We start from the raw sequence: 16,301 nt of genomic DNA, 5'->3' as shown, positions 1-16,301 counted from the left end.
AGTTTAAACCATTAAAACATTTTTAATGTAACAAGATAAAGTAGTGTCTAGATTACTTCAGTGGCCCAGAAATGTCATCAGGGACAAAGCTTTTTTTCATGTCTTTTCTCCCTTCCTCTGTCTGTTGGCCTTTGCCCTCAGGATTGTCATCAGAGGTCACAAGTTCGCTTTGTTACTCCCAGCATTACCTTCTCACAAAAAAGCAATTAAGAGTGGGAGAGAAATGAGGCAGAACCTTCTCTTGAAACTCTCTTCCATCAGTAGGGAAAAGTCTTTTTCAAAAGACTTCAGCAGATTTCCCCTTCAACTAAGTATCTATAATTGGGTCACATAATTTTTCCTGTACACGTCTTTACTTAATGGGAATAGGATTGCCATGAAAAACTTCTTAGAAAAATCATAATTCTCCACCTATACCAGGGTACATTGCCATGCAATAGGGCTTCTGTTACCATGAAGAATGGAGAATAGCTGTCAGATAGGCATCACTCAGTGTCTGCCAATATTGATAAATGTGTGGGCAAATACTTTCTGGATACTTGCTGGAAAGAGTAAATTTTTATAGCCTTTCAGGAGGACAATTGAGAAATAAGCATAGAAAAGTTTAAAAAACATTTGACTAACAAGTAGAAATTGTTAAATAATTATGTAATATATACCCTAAATCTAATTATGAGATTAATAAGTTAGTATAATTTGTATTAGTCTAAAACAGAGAAGGAAACCATGTCAGGGACAACTTTAGAGGAATCGTTTACTCGAGTAATGTTTCTTTGATACATTTAAATACTAAGCAGTCTTAATAATAAAAATGTACATGTATTTTCTCCCATGGTAAGCTGGTCAAAATATTGTGTTTAATGGAAAAAGGAAACTATAAAAGTTTACACAGTACAATCTTATTTTGAAATTGTATTTTATGTGTATTAAGAGTATCTGAAAAGTTATTTCTCAAAAAATGTTAACAGTGGATATCGAGTGAGATAATAGTTTGCAAAATCATTGTCATTAATGTGTCTATGAATATACATTTATAAGCTTAGAAATACTCCAATTCAACATTGATTAAAGTAAAATTTATTTTTAAAACTATAATTACAGTGAGTTTAATTTAAAAATCTTGAAAGGATGAGATGTTGGTTGACTCAAGTGCTTTTGAAAAAAACAAAGTTATTACTTGTGTTAGGGTTCTTCAGAAAGACAGAATCTATAGGATATGTATATAATTATATAAAAACGGACTTATCAAGGGAATTGGCTCATGTGATTATAAAGGCTGAGGAGTCCCACGATAGGTTGTCTGCAAACTGGATGCTAGCAGCGTAGCTCAGTCCAAGACCAGAAGCCAATGGTGTGATTCTCAGTTCGAGGACAAAGACCTGAGAGCTGGGGTGCCACTGGTTTAAGTCCTGGAACCCAAAGACTGAAGAGTCTTGAGTTCGGATGTCCACCAACAGGAGAGAAGAGTATATTTCAGCTCCAGCAAAAACAGAGTGAGAGATTTGCCTGTTTTTGTTCTCTCAGGGACTTTGGGTCATTGATTACTCTGATCAATGTACAGTGGTTTCAGTGGAGTAACAGAAATGAAATCATTATGGGGAGTTGAGCCATTAAGAAGTGAGAAAGAGGCAACGGCAAGTGAGCACAATTTTAGCTACATTCACTTCCTTAATACATGTTTGTGTGCAAACTATATGACACTATCAGGAAATAAGCATAAAATGATGATTAAGGTATAGTTCTTTATTCATGGAACTCTCAGCCTTTTGGAGGAAGGTGACAAGAAGGTATTTTCAATGTAATATACGAGAGTATGTCTCAGAAAGGAAGGTGAAAGACAGAAAATTACAGAGGAAGAGGCTGGAAACAGAGGTGAGGACCACTGATGGAGCCAGACTTCAGGGAGGCAAGTAGGAATATAGCCAAAATCACAAGAGGAAGGATTTACCTAAAAGATGAAGAAGGACCTTTCTTTGAAAAAGAAAGGAAGCGGAGATACTTAGAATCCACTGGGGATCACTTTAGAGACCAGGTTCTCTGTATACAGTTGCTGGGGGAATTAATTCTACTTCTATGACTTACAAAATTGCTGTTCCTCTTCTAAAATCGTCAGACTGTCTTCATCTACCTATGTTGCTTGCCTCCTCAAATGCAAAGGGAAGGAAAGAGCAGGAAATAAATATTTCCTAATATTACCATAGTGAAAATAAGGAATACAACTTTTTTGTATTCACATGATATATTCTCAGTAATAGCAGCCTCTCATATTTTCGTCTACTCCATCTATCATTCTTGTAGCAACACCATTCAGTAAGCACTCAACAAAAATATAAATAAAATTTGTTGAATGAGTGCCCCTTTCCAGAAATCCCTGTCTTTGCTGCCAACTTCCTATCCAGATGTTAGAGCTCAAAGATCTGTGTGGAAGTAAGGAGAAACCAGGGAATGGGGTGGAGAGGGTCACAAATATGCTATATGCTGTAGTACTGTGGCTCTGAAACAGTGGTCCCCAGACCAGAAGCTTCGGCACCACTTGTGAATTTGTTGGAAATGCAAATTCTTGGGCCCACTCCAGAACCTACTGAAACAGAAACTGTAATATGTATTTTAACAAGCCCTCCAGGTAATTCTGATGCTATAACAAAAATACCCTAGACTGGGTAACTGGTAAACAACAGATATTTATTGCTCATAGTTCTGAAGCCTGGGAGGTCCAAGACCAAGGCACAGCAGATTTGTTGTCTGGTGAGAGCCTGTTCCTCACAGACAGTGCCTTTTATGTGTCCTTACATGGTGGAGGGAGCTAGCTAGCTCTCTGGTGTCTTTTTTTATAAGGGCACTAATCCCATTCATGAGGGTGGAGCTCTCATGACCTAATCACCCCCCAAAAGCCGCACCTCTTAATATCACCATATTGGGTATTAGATTTCAACATATGAATTTTGGGGGGACACCAACATTCAAACTACAGTACAGACTAAAGTTTGAGAACCACTGTTCTAGGGCAGCACTTCTCACCTGTACTGTGTATATGAATCACTGGGGGTTGTTAAAATGCAGATTATGATTCTGTTGGTCTAGATAAAGTTCAAGATTTTGCATTTCTAACAACCTCCCAGATGATGCTAATGCTCCTTGTCCACAAACCACACACTGGGTAGCAAGACTTGAGGATATAGAGGTGGGTTGGGCAGTGCAGCAGGGCCAGGACAGGTGACAGAGGTTGCCACTCAGCAGCATCTGAGGCCACTATTGGCTATATGCAAAGTTGTCAATCAAGGTCTCAGAAGGGAATGCATCAGGGTGTACAGGAGACTGCTGTCAAGAACTACCTTCTTTTCATTCCTCTTGGTTAACTGCAATTTCATTTTTCATCCTTTCTTCTACTCATCCCGCATACATACTAACAATAGATTATCCCCACTGGATTTTCATGGTGCCCACAATAGCCCAGCTTATCACTATAAAACTGATACTCATGTTTTCCAAACTAGAAGCTTAAAAGCCACGAAACTGATCATTTTTTCAACCAGATAGGAAGATGAACACATAAAAGAAATTTTTTTCGAAAAAAACACCCTGAGTTTTGCAAATGAGAAATGATACTGGATGGTAGTTGTGGTAGACTATTACTGTTATTCAAAAGTATTTGCTGCTTCTTCCTGGGATAAGATTACACTTCTCCACTCCACAGGTTTGGCCCATTACACTCATTCTGGATAATGAAATGTGAGCAGAATTGACGTGTTACTTTTGGGCAAAAAACAAGAGACAGTCCTTGGTTGGCTGTGTCTTTTTTCCCCTCTGTCAACAATTCTTGGTCTCACACAGGGGATTGTTTGAAAAGTTTTTACTTTTATTTTTGTTTTTAAAGGTGTGTGTGTGTTTGGGGGAAGACTTATGTTAGAATTTGTCCCTCAGGTATGTCCTAATTCTGAAAATATTGCCTTTTTATATATTAGCTGACTTGGGTAAGGTGTCACCATCTAATCATTGGGACAATAAGAGTGTGTAGGGTGGATTTTACAAAGAAAATGATAAATTAGGATTTAAATAAGTAATCAGTAGAGTTCTCCCAAAGTATAAAAAAGATAAAAAGATTCAGCCAACAGCTACATTCAGAGGAAGCAGTTGGAAATTAAGGACAGGGTAAATGCATCTCAGAGCTGTCGACTCACAGGTATTCACACGTTTCTGGTCCTGCATACTCCGGTCACAGCGGTTCAGCACTCATAAGGCGGATTCCCCCGCAGGTCATCGGAGCTATCCAGTGCTTTGTCTCAGAAAGATACAACCTCCGCCTAGGACTCAGCCAACTCAGGAGCTTCACGACTCTGTGGCTGTAGGTTCGTAAGACCAGGAATCTTGTGGGACTACAGGAAAGAAGGCATTGAGAGAAACGAGAATCTCAGTGGCCCTTTCCTGCTGGGTGCGGAAAAAGTAAGCATCTCAATGGAGTGAGCGTCTCAATGGATAGACGGTTTTTAGTCTTTTCGCAATTTTCCCAAGAACCTACTACATGATAGGTAAAAAGCTTAAATCGGATATATAGTAAATAATTTTTAAAGTATCTTAATTAAAACAAAATTTTTTTTAAAAGAAACGAACAAACCATGGTCATTACCAATTAAGTAAAACAAGGGCGCCACCTGGCTCCATGGCTTAGTTGGTTAAAGCGCCTGTCTTGTAAACAGGAGATCCTGGGTTCGAATCCCAGTGGGGCCTTCTCTCGTGGAAGTCTTTTAGTGAATATTTCTTTACTCGTGGGAAGGAACTCAGAAAATACCCATTGTACGACAGCACCGCCACTAGCCTTCACCCGCCTTTCTTACAGAAAAAGCAGAACTCAAACAAACAAGCTTAAATCTCCGCATCCCTTTTCTTGCCATCAAAAAAAGGACAAGCAAACTTGCGAAGGTCAGTCCCGGGACAAATTGCCCTGCCTCGCCTGCCTTTGGGGGACGCTGTCCTGGGAGGGGCCGGCGCAGGTGTCGGGGGCGTGGCTTCGCGGCGCTCCTGTAGAGAGTGCCGCCCCGCCCCGCTAGGGCAGTGGAGCAGGCGGGACACCTTCCCAAATTATGACAGCCCGGTTGCTGCTGAGGACGAGGACTGAGGTGTTGCTTCAGACTTCGGCCTATACTTAAGAATAAGTAAGGACTATTACTATTTTTGAGTTTTTTTTCTGGGGCTAAGATTGTATGACTCGTGTAGAGATTCAATAAACTCCTGGGCCCATGCTTGATTATCATGAGAAGCAGAGTGTTTTGGAAGGTAATCCTAGCTCTTCTGTCAACACAGAACGCGCAGTCCACGTTCTCCCGTCCCCATCCTCGAGGACGCCCATCCACACAATATTGTGCTTTGGTTGTGCCTGGCACAGAGAAATTCTCGGCCGTGTTTGTTGAATGAATAAATGAGTGCTTGAATGAATGGACGGATGATGCCTCAGAGCAGTGTCCTGTCTGCATGTTTGCTATCCTCGGGGTCCGAAGGAGGCCGCGCGCGCTCTGCAGTTAACGTAAGCTCGTTTACTCGGAGTGGGTTTGGATCTTTCTGAGGCACTTTGCGGTCTTTATCGTTGGGGACTAGCGAATCCTGAACCCTGATTTGTAGCAGCCTCCCGCCTGATGAGTCCCTGCTCTAGTCATACATAAATTATTGTACGAGCTGGAGGCTCTTGGGAGAGAACGGCCACGAGTCTGGCTGCGCAGGGGGACTGTAGGGTGAAATGTGTGTGAAATTCACAAGGGGTCGCAAACTCCATCTTCGGAAACTGGCTGGCACTCTGCGACCTGGGTCCACCACTCGCTCCGCCTCCCTCTGGCCCCCGCCGCCGCAGAGGCAGAGAGTTGCAGGGTTGTCAGCGGAGTCGCCTTTCTTTTAAATAATGGGAGTTTCCTTTTAAGTAATAATAATTCATCTTAAAATAGCAATGGCATAGTACTATAGTAACGACATGATATAATCTTTCTTATTTCTCGATAGAACGTTGAATGAAAAACAGTAACTCAGAATAATCACTCCGGTATGATTTCATTTCTGTACATTAAAAAAAAAAAAAAACATAGCTATCTATTGTTTGTGGATGCACGAGCATTTAGTAAAACAGAAAATGTGGACAAAAAGGATAGAAAACGATTAGTGAATAGTAGCTGCTTCTGCAGAGTGACAGGTGAGCTTAATGTCCTAATTCTTAAACAAAATTTGATTCAAATACTGTGAATCGTTTTCATGCAGAATAAATAGTTAAGAATTCTTTGTATAGTTCTTCCCATTAAAGCTCCAAGACTTTCTTTGCTTTGATTTTTCTACCGGAAGATCCAGTTTCTGGCCTGTAACCCGGCATCTTTAGCCAAGTATGAGAAAATTTTAAGGATAAGACTCAACGATTCTCATTAATTTGTTCTACCATCTAACAATATGTTTATGGAGGAGAATAGAAATCTCTAGTGGGAAGCATAAACAAATAGGATTCTTCATAAACCAATCCACAAGGTCTCAAACGATGGTCACCTTGAACAGAAAGTCATATTATGGACAATATGAATTTCCAGTGTATTGCAATCTGTCCTGTAAACTGTCACCACTGATGCCAACTGACAAAAGTATTTAAACCTAAAGATAGAATCTGCTTAGAAATCAATTCGTTGACAGTTATTGTGTGAACAATGTACACGTATAACTTCTACTTATTTTGAAATGGGATATTGTCACTAAATAATACACATCAATGTTTTCTGGCCTCACCTAAAACCATTTACCTATCTTTTGGTCTTTATTTTGGTAACCAAGGCTCCACCCATTAACTTAAAACTCTATCATTTCTTTTCAAACTTTTTTTTCCTCCTGCGTAGGTTGGAGGACCTACGCAGTTCTCATTTTGAGAACTGCCTTTGGAGAAATTTCCCAGCACTAATTTTGGTTAATTTTTTTCCCCTTCCCCTAATTTTGCTTAATGTTATATCACTATTTGAAGACTCATTTTTTAAAAAATGACAAACTGTAATGTTTGGAAGGAGTCCCAAACTCTCTCTTTTAAAATTGGATTTAGATTTATTTGAGCAGCACTGAGGGTGCTGTGTTTGCATGGCTTTGCCCACTGCTGCGCTTCTTGGTCCAAGTACTGTTTAGTAGTTGTTTTTTGTTTGTTTGCTTGTTTGTTTTAAATTGTCTTCTCACGTAGTCCATTGGTAATATTCAGTTATATCATGTACCTCATTCCAGTATCCAGAGTGACTGTTGCCCATTAGATTTTAGCATTTTTTTTCCTAAATCTTACATGTCATACTCTACTCTATTAATAAAAATAGCAACCAGAATGCTACTACCATTTACATTACTGTCTGTGATTCTAGAGCAAGAAGACCTGAGTCAAAGGAAGTCTTCATAAATAAAATCCTAAAGATCTTGCATGATCTGGGCTCCTTTCTGTATTTTTCTGACCTCGTCTACTATTACTTCTACCCTCCTTTACTTCATTCCAATCTCACTGCTCCCTTGGGGTTTCTTGGACATTTCAGGCCCATTCCTGCTTTAGGGCATACTCACTTCTCTTCCTTCTGTCTAGAATACTTTTTTCTTAGATATCTCCGTGGATGGCTCCTTTATTTCCATCAGTCTTTATTCAAAAATCATCTCAATGAGGCTCTCCCGTAGCCACACTAGGTAAAATTTCAACCCTCTTGAAAACATCTTATCCCTTTTTTCTATCCTTTCTCAGAATTTATCACTATGTAACATAATATATTTTATTTTTATTTGATTTATTGTGTCTCTTCCACTAAAATATCAGCTCCACAAAGACAGAGACTTTATCATACCCTTTGCCCCACTGTTTAGATCAGAAATAAGTGAAATATAGACTAGAAAGACAGTAGAAAAGATCAACAAAACTAAGCACTGATTTTTTTAAAAAGGATAAACAAAATTGACAAATCTTTAGCTAGACTAGCCAAGAAAAAAAAAGGACTCAAAAAAATAAAATTATAAATGACAGAGGAGACATTATAACTCATATCAGAGAAATACATAAGACACTACTATGAACAATTATATACCAACAAATTAAATAACTCATAAGAAGTGGATGAATTTCTAGGAACATACAACTTACTAAGACGGAATCATGAAAAAAATATAAAATCTGAATAGACCAATGTGGAGTATACTGACATTTATAAAGCAAATGTATTTCACAGGGTTTAGTTTCCAAAGCCCTGTAGTTTCAGGTATAACCTAACTTTTTAAAATTACATGTAGAAATGTTAAGCTTGCAAAAGGCAGGAAACTTTCCCCAGGCTAAAGTCTCTGTTGTAGATAAAGAATTGTAACACAGCAAAATTTCTGGCTCAAGGACAGATGCCCTTGGAGCAGGTTAACCTACTGAATTGATATGTTAAGAAAGTTACTCGATTGTTATGTAAACATACTAAGGAAATTGCTGTAGGGAAAGAAAGTGTTTGCTAAAAACAAGCTTTTATTGGCAGACTGACTTAACTTTTTACTAATTGCATTATGAAATGTCTCTTTGTTATTTTACTGATGTTACCAGCTTCTGTTGTTAAGCTATACTTAGCCATAACTCCACTTATGTTCTTTTACTGTAACTTTCTGGCCTGGAGAATAAATACTGAGAAAGAACCCCAGTCCGGTGTTAATTTCATGAGGAGGAAAGCCTCTCTCTTGAGGGTTCCAGAAAATTAACCCTTTGGGGTTTCTCACTGCTCAGAAGAAATGGGCTTTGAGTAATCCTTTGCATCTCCATCACCCAGGGGGAGAGAGGTGACAAAGTGAGTGCAACAGACCAGTAATAGATAAAGAGGTTGAAGCAATAATCAACGACCCCCTTACAGAAAATCCCAGGACCTGATGGCATCACTGCGGAATTTTACCAAACATTTAAAGAACTAATACCAATCCTCCACAAACTCTTCTAAAAAATCAAAGAAGAGAGAACCCTTCTGAACTCTTTTTATGAGTCTAGCATTACTCTGATATCAAAGCCAGACAGGATATTATAATAAAAAAAATCACAAGCCAATATGCTTGATGACCACAGATGCAAAAACCCTCAACAAAATACTAGCAAACTGAATTCAATAGTACATTAAAAGGATAATATACCATGATCAAGTGGGATTGATCCCTGGGATGGAGTGCAAAAAATGCAAATCAATAAATGTGATCCATCACACTAATGGAATGAAGGATAAAATTATAAGATCATTTGAATAGATGTAGAAAAAAGTATTTAACAAAATTCAACATTCTTTCATGATAAAAATTCTCAGTAAATTATGTATAGAAGGAATGTACTTCACAATAATAAAGGCCATACAAGACAAAACCATAGCTAACACATTCAATGGTGAAAATCTGAAAGCTTTTTGTCTAAAATCAGGAAAAAGACAAGGATGCCCATTCATACCATTTCTAGGCAACATAGTACTGGAAGTCCTAGCCAGAGCAATTAGGCAAGAAAAAAATAAATAAATAAAGACATCCAAATATGAAAGGAAGAAGCTGAATAGTCTCTGCAGATGACATGATCTTATATGTAGAAAAGCCTAAAGACTCTACTGAAAAAAACTGTTAGAACTAATAAACAAATTCAGCAAAGTTTCAGGCTACAAAGTCTACATACAAAAATCAGTTACAGTTCTATACACTACAATGAACTATCCAAAAAGAAATGAAGAAAACAATTCCCTTTGCAATAGAGTTAAAAAGAATTAATGCTTAGGGATAAATTTAATCAAAAAGATGAAAGACCTATACACCGAAAACTATAAGACATTGATGAAAGTAATTGATGAAGACAGAAATAAATGAAAAGATATCCTAAGTTCATGGATTGGAAGAATTAATGATGTTAAAATGTCCATACTGCCAAAAGTGATCCACAGATTCAGTGCACTTTCAAATGGGCTGGCTTAAATTTGAGGCAGAAAGGCAAGATAGAGTGAGGTGTCCTGAAAGCTGTTTGCAGTCAAACATCAAAAATGGATCTGACCTCTTTATTTAAATACCCAAAAGAAATTTGTGCACATGTCCACCAAGAAAAAAAAAAAAAAAAGTACAAGAGTGTTCCTAGAAGCCCTATATTCATAATATATGAATATACTATATTCATAATATATGAATATACTATATTCATAATACACCCAAACTGGCAACAACTCAAATGTCCATGACCAGCAGAATAGGCAAATAAAAGTAAATAAATTGTGGTATATTCATACAATGGAATATATACACAACAATGAGAAAGAACAGTTGTTAAATGCAACATGAATGAATCTCACATATTGCTGCACAAAATAAGCCAGGCTTTAAAAAGTATTAATTGTAAACTAAAAGATGATGTTGGAAGTAAAAAAAAAAAAAAAAAAATGGTTATCCTTATGAAGAAAGTGATTAGGAGGGAACATGCGGGTGGGTGGCTTCTGAGGGCACTCGTGTATTAGTCTGTTTCTGTTGCTTATCACAAAACACCTGGAGCTGGGTATATAAAGCTAGAGCTGGGTCTGGAGCTCACAGACCCCTCGAGCCCATTGTCTAGACTGGATCACAAACCCTTCACACGCAGGTCTACGAGCTAGGTAACAGGGAAAAGGTCCTTGGAGCCATGGGTGAAGAAACAATAGGCTTTATTTTTAGAGGTGAGCTCTGCAGACCAGCAGTTCAGAGCCACTACCTCATACACTGAAGAACACACAAAAATTGCAACAAGCCAAAAGATACAAGGGTGGGCAAGCGCACTAACTCTACTCCAACACAACTTGTTTACAAAGTGTATGCTGCACCATACCCAGCCCGACCTGAGGTGAGGGGGCCTGACTGCTCTGTTTTTCTCACAGGGTAATTTAAAAGAAAATGAAACTTATTGCTTACAGTTTCAGAGGCCAGGAAGTCCAAAGTCCAGGGAACACTTATGATGAAGGCCTTCTTTGGTGGTGGCTTTACAGCACGGGTCTCACATGGAGGAAAATAGCAGAGCAGAGAAAATGATAGTTCCTTGTGCACTCTCCTCTTAAAGCCCTCAGAACCACACACACTATTCCAAAAATGGGTAAATCCATTCACCAGGGTGCAGTCCTTACAATCCAATCACCTCTCCAAGGCCCCACTTTTCAATTACCATAATAGGATTTCCTACCCTCAACAGTTACAGTGGGAATTAAGCTACTAATATATGAACTTTAAAGGACACAATTCAGTCAGTCCACAGCAACTGGTAATGTTCTATTTCTTGACACAGACAGCTTAAATGACAAAATGTTGTTTCAGGATTCCATTTAATGAAAATGGTGGTTATAAATTGGAACAGAAGATCTGGGTGGGGGTTCATAGATATATTCTCCTTATAAATATTCAGTGATTTATATATACTTATATTTGGGCACTTTCTGCATGTCTGTTATACTTCAATAAAAAAATGTTTACTTTGAAAAGAACAGAGTCACCAATTAAGAAAGAGAATATTGCCATTATTGTAGAAGTTCCATTTGCTGCACCCTGTTTTATACCTCCCTCATCCTGAGATAACCACTATAATAATGTGATAATCATTCTCTTGCACTTGTTTATTAGCTGTACTACTTATACGTGTATCCATAAACAATAGATTATTTAGTATGCTTAGTTTATTGTTTCCATAAATAAATAAATATTGTTTCCATACCATATTTATTTTGTGATATTTTCTTGTTATTAAAATATTATCATGTTAATATCTAATTTTCTGTGACTTTTACGTTTTTCTGTATTGCATGTAATTGCTTTTGTAAATTTTTATAGCTGTCAGGAAAATGTATTGACTCACTAATTATAGTCATTTATTTTTAGATTTGTTTGGTTAATCTTTGTACACAAACATACAATCTTTCAGAAAAAAAAAGGGGAGAAAAAGGGAAAAGATAGTTGTTTCTTCCTTTCTTGTCACTTACCTTTTTCTACTTTCCTTTTGTCTGGTAGGGAATAGAGGTGGCAATTTCTGGTATACTCCATGTGTTCCAATCTCAGACACTATTTTAAATTTTTTGCCTTTAAATTTTATGTTTTCTGTGGATTATTTTTGAGTTTTTAAAATCAGGTTAAAGAAATGTCTTATTTCCATATTGTTAACAGTTGTATCATGAGTGGACACTAAAATTTATCAAATGCTTTTTCTGCCTCTATTGAGGTGAACATAATTTTTTCCTTTAATTTCTAGATGTGCTGAATCATAATAGTTTTTCCAATGTTAAATTGACATCCCCATTTTAGGTATAAACCCAAGTTTTTTACAATTTTTAAACATTGTGGAATTCGGCTTTTAAAAAAAAAGTATATTTGCATTTATGTTCATGAATGATATTGGCCTATGATTTTTCTTTCTCACACTGTCTTTGTCTGGTTTTGGCATTACAATGAAGTCAAACTTATAAAATGAGATGGAAAGTCTTCACCCTATTATTACATTTGGAAGAGTTTGTGTCCTATTGAAATTATTCTCCCTGGATTGTTTCAAAGAACTTCCAAGTGAAAATATATGGGTTTGGACTTTTCTCTGTGGGAAAAATTTTGACTGTTCAATTTATGTAATGGTTTTAGGACTATTCATATTTGCTATTTCATCTTGAGTCGAATTTTGCAATTGATATTTTTTGAAGAATTTGCTGTTTCATTTAAAATTTCATATTAATTGGGCAAAATGCTTTACATCATTGCACATTCTGATCCGCCTTCTGGATATACTCCTCTTTCTGCTCTTTTTTAAACGAACTCTCTCTCATCTTTTAGGACTCAGAGTAAGTTTGGTTCCTAGGTGTCTACTGAACCCCTTCAGGCTGGGTTAAGGACAGACCTCGACAGTTGGACACTTTGATCTGACGTGGGCGAGAGAACAGGGCGGTATTCTCCTGGAGGGCAAGGGGAAGAGAGCGCAGCCCTGGGTGCGGGCTGATTAGAAGAGCTTTTCAGAAAATAATGTTTCTCCAGCATCTCTAAAACATGAAAAAAATCTGTTTAGCAGATTTTGAGAGAGCCGGAAACCAGGATGCAATGAAGAGGCCGGTTTCATAAAGGCTCAAATCCGGCCCTCCAAGAGTTCCCAGTATCGGGAATGAGACCCCCAAATGCTGGGATTCGAGCCCGGTTGCCTTCGCCACGCCCCCGGCACCCCGGGAAGCGGGTCCACAGCGGGCCGTTCATAGCCGGGCCGGGCCGGCTCGCGCCTTCCCCACTCGCGCTTTTCCCGCGGGCGCATCGCCAGTGCCGAGTGGGCATCCGATGAGTCGAGGGTGGCTGGGGAAAATGCAGAACCGGAAAGTAAGAACACACAACCACCGCAGTGACTCGAACCCTAACCCTCGCTAAGGTAAAGTCTGACTCTTCCACTGAACCACACACTACCACGGTCACGTGGCTCCACAAAATGGTGGACATTTTCTAATTCATGTCCAAGTGCTGGTTCTTTCTTGGACCTTTTACAAACGTCTCAGTGGAGAGTACTCAGCGGGGTCTACTCTTGGTTTACAGGCGGGGACAGGCCTAGGAAGACGCCCCAATTTAATCCTGATTGACAGCTGACCCGGCAGGACTGGACGCCGAGCTCACAGGGTCGCGAGGGGGGTCTTTGTAATTCACCTCCTGGTGATCTTCATTTTATTTCCAAGAGGGTCTCAATTCTTGTAGCTGTAATTACAGAGGGATTCTCAATTCTTTTCTTTTTCTATTTCTTTACAGTTTAATGTTACTGGCTAAGAGAGGCACCATGGTGCACGTGTCAAATTTGTGTCAAATTTGCTGTCAAGTCAAGGGCAGGAATTCGGAGAAAATCGAAATTCGCGTTTCTTCTTATCCTATTACTTTGTGACACTGGAGAAGTTAGATTTTGTGAGTTTTAATTATGCCGTCTCTGAAATGATGTTAATAGCGAAGATCATATCATTACGTTAGGATATATGAAACAATGAAAAAAACGCCTTCTAGCCAAGACCCTCAACCTCCTTTTATTTTCTTTAGGGATGGCTCCGTAGGACCACGTGGCCTAATGGATAAGGCGTCTGACTTCGGATCAGAAGATTGAGGGTTCGAATCCCTTCGTGGTTGTATTTCCATTTTTCATTCTTGCCCTCCCATTTCCCATGCATCACTGCACACCTTTCAGATCTCAGGTTATATACAGCATCCGATCACTTCCGGAAACCGATCCTGAATTCCCTGCAATCCTTCCCAATAGAAAATGGAATGATTCGTCACAGAAGGTCTCTCCTGTAATCCGACACATTCAGAAGGGGAGGACGGCTCCCCGGCCGGCTCCCCCACTTCCTGGCCGCTTGAATTTAGGAAGAGGCTCTTAGCCAGGCAAGCACACGGATGTGTGGGGACTGGGATGGGATGGGATGGGAGAGCATGAGTCCTGGTCCTTGCGGAGTTTCTTCCAGCAGGTTGGGTGGGCTCGGTGCGTGAGGGGAAGCGGCCGGGCACGCATGTAAGGAGCTCTATTCGCCTGGTCCTGCAGGGCGGCGACCTTCACTCCTCCAGTGGTCCACAGTAAGGGCACGAAAAAGTGTCTCTATCTTGAGAGCTTGTCTTTTTGAAGTCGGTTTAAATATTACCCCCCGCCTGGGTAATATACTCTAACCAAGTGAGTAACCGGCCAGTCGGGGGGCCGACTAGGACTGGCTGGTTAGCTCAGTTGATCAGAGCACAGCACTAGAACAGCAAGGTTCCGTGCCCGGGTTCGGGCCCCGCTCCCGCCAGCCTCCAAAAAAGGAAACATAAGAAATATTATCCCTGAAACTTCTCACGTTTTAGGCGAGCTGGAGAAACACAACCGTATAAAACCCGCTCCTGATTCAGGTGGATGAGGTCGTCGACCAAAGGAGGTCTCTCTCCTGGCCACTGCGTAGACCAAGCTCTTGTATACAGACTGTCAGCAATATCTGAGGAATCAAGGTTTAAACAGACAACTGAAAATATGAGAAGAGGCGAGCCAGGCAAAGATGAAGAGCGGGCAGTTTACCCAAAAGTGGAAAGAATCATTTAAATATGATACTTTTACATAAAAGAATCTAAATACATTTAAATATTTAGATGCAGTGGACAAGTTATTAAAACACTATGACGAATCAGATTAGATTCAAAAAGGAACAGCAGCATCTTAAACTACGAAATAAATTTAATTCGTTGTTAAACACTTTCCTTTTGAGAAAATCCCATGTCCCATTGCTTACCCAGGACTTATTTAAGACATCCGAAGAAATAAATCTAATGAGACACAAACTTTTCCGAAACACAGAAAAAGGAAAAGTAAAGGTGGTGGGCGGGGGGAGATCCACAACTACTCGTGCAGAGGCCCACATTATTCTTGCCAGAATGAGGTAGGGATTTTTGTTTTGTCTTCTGGGTTTTTTTTTTTATGATGTACCCTTTCAACAGTTTTATTGAGGCATAACTGCTGTACAATAAACTGCACGTATTTAAACATATGTATGTTTGACATATATAACTCATAAACCATCACTATAGACATCACCCCCAAAAGTTTTGTAATCCCTGTCCCCCTCCCACTGTTCTGGTTTCTGTCGTTATGTGTTTGTAGTTTTATGAAACAGTGTATGTTTGTAGTTTTAGAATTTTATGTAAATGGATCATACAGTACGGCCTCTTCTTTAGTTCTTTCACTCATTATTTTGAGATTTATCGATATTGTTGCTTTATCACAAGTTCATTTCATTTTATTGCTAAGTAGTATTCTGCTGTATGGATATACCACATTTGTTTATCCATTCATAGGTTGATCAACATTTGAATTATTTCCAGTTTTGGCTATTATAAATAAAGCTGCTACAAACATTTGTGTATAATACTTTGTATGGATATATGCTTTCATTTCGCTTGGGTAAATATCTACAAGTCAAATACCTGGATTATATGGTAGGTCTATATTTATATACATATTTTTAAAAGAAACTGCCAAACTGAGACTGGTATCACCTTTGTACATACTAAGGACATTGTGAGAAAGGAAAATCACAGGCCCATCTGACTCTTGAATGTAGATAGATGCAAATTATCCTGAAAGTTAAGGAACTGAACGTAGTCATGTTTGAAATAAATTATAAGTCATTTTGGTCTTTAATTTACACCAAGAATGGAAAGTTAATTTATCATCAGACAACAAGGCATTCAAGGGTGACAATAGCTAATAACATTGTATTGTTTATTTCAAGATAGCCAAAAGAGAGGATCTTGAATGTTATAACCAGAAAGAAATGACAAATGTTTTTGTGATAGCTCTGCTAATATTATAT

At 38.9% G+C, this 16,301-nt stretch overlaps 2 non-coding genes across 2 annotated transcripts; both read left to right on the top strand.

The window, feature by feature from the left end:
* Positions 1-4,651: 4,651 nt before the first annotated feature.
* On the top strand, positions 4,652-4,725 carry TRNAT-UGU (transfer RNA threonine (anticodon UGU)). The gene has a single exon. It is a non-coding gene; the product is annotated as a tRNA-Thr (tRNA).
* Positions 4,726-14,021: 9,296 nt separating this feature from the next.
* On the top strand, positions 14,022-14,094 carry TRNAR-UCG (transfer RNA arginine (anticodon UCG)). The gene has a single exon. It is a non-coding gene; the product is annotated as a tRNA-Arg (tRNA).
* Positions 14,095-16,301: the final 2,207 nt, after the last annotated feature.

The sequence above is a fragment of the Cynocephalus volans genome, chromosome 5 (assembly GCF_027409185.1).
Source record: "Cynocephalus volans isolate mCynVol1 chromosome 5, mCynVol1.pri, whole genome shotgun sequence".
Lineage (NCBI taxonomy): Eukaryota > Metazoa > Chordata > Mammalia > Dermoptera > Cynocephalidae > Cynocephalus > Cynocephalus volans.
Note: the sequence above shows the minus strand (reverse complement) of the source record. Positions and strands in the feature narration are given on the sequence as shown.